Genomic DNA, 1,478 nt, shown 5'->3' on the forward strand with positions numbered 1-1,478 from the left:
AAAAACTGAAGATAAGGTAGTGATGTCTACTTTATATATTTGGTCTTAACTCTACTATTTTAATTCGAATTCCCTTTATACAAAACACTGCCTTTTACTTATTGAAAGACATTTTAGTGTGGTTTATGTATACTATCAAATAAAGAATATATAACTCTTCACATATTTATAAATGATTTGTAAGGTCAGACACTTTTAAAAGTCAGTGTGACAAGATTTAGTAGCATGTTAAATTATACCTTTGAATTCTGTTATCTAAGACAGACTAAGTTATATTTCAGGATTGTTAGGCAACTGTTCAAAACCACAGAGAAACTGAAGAACTACTGTATGTGTGTGATTGGTAATGGTGTTTTTGCCAATTTATTAGAAGGATTAAAGTAAAGGAGATATTCCATCAGCATAGATTTGTAAATTATGCCATCATAAAACTTAAGATGATTAAAAACCAAATGACAGATTATGACTTTTCTGTTGTGTTTGATTTAATGACTGATGCCAACACTTTGTTGGTTGAAAAGTACAATAGTCACAAACATCTGCAGTGAAAATACTAGTCATGGTACTAGATTGTGTTGACTTTGTCCTTTAGGACAGAAGAAATAGAATAACACTAAACTAATTCACCATACAGTTTCTTTAGCCAGAATGAGAACAGCATTTATGTCAAATGTGGATGAAAGAATGCTTCTGATCATTGTTTTGTGGTGTGTAACTGTATAATTACACAATCCTTGCCATATTCGATTATAGTAGTCCTGGACATTTTATAGAGGAAGTGCACTTGACCTAAGTCATAAGAAATAGTAAAGGAAGTAAATCTCACTGATAGAGGTGAGAGCCCTGTCTTTGTGGCACAGTGAGGAGACTGGGAAAAGGGCCTCATCAGTACTTCGAAAGTGATAGTGTAGGGACCAGCAGTTAGCGTAATGGCTATGTCGCTGGACTCCCACGTAGTCGACCGCAGTTCGTGTCCTGGACCCGGTGGCTTAAAACTCACGCCGGGCGCATGTGCATGCGTGCCCAAGATCCCGAGAGGAGAATGGAGGAGAAGGGATTGCGGCGTGACCATCCCCCCTGGGGGGTGATTTCTCACTTTCTGTCTCTATGTTTCTGTCTGTCTGTCTGGCGAGCGCACGTGCCCTATAGCGAAAAAACCTCTCCAAAAAAAAGTTAGGGAAAGGAATTTTAAAAACATCTTGGAAGTCCTTCAAAGTTTGAGCCTTTGTGACAAAAAACTTGGTAACTGCATTAAAGATTGGTATTCAGAGTGCTGTAGCAGTTAGCTTATAAAGAGCAATCTCTTTATGCCTTGAGGATGATAAAAAAATATGAGCATGAATACAGAAATGTGTAGAATTGCTGATTCATTACTTGGTTTACAGTTTCAGAAAGTTAATTTTGTCATTTACCCCAGAAATGACAAAGGTCAAATTGATAGATGCTGGTTTACATTTATATTATAAGATAGACCTTTC

Source organism: Tupaia chinensis, unplaced genomic scaffold, assembly GCF_000334495.1.
Source record: "Tupaia chinensis unplaced genomic scaffold, TupChi_1.0 Scaffold139943_1, whole genome shotgun sequence".
NCBI classification, from domain to species: domain Eukaryota; kingdom Metazoa; phylum Chordata; class Mammalia; order Scandentia; family Tupaiidae; genus Tupaia; species Tupaia belangeri.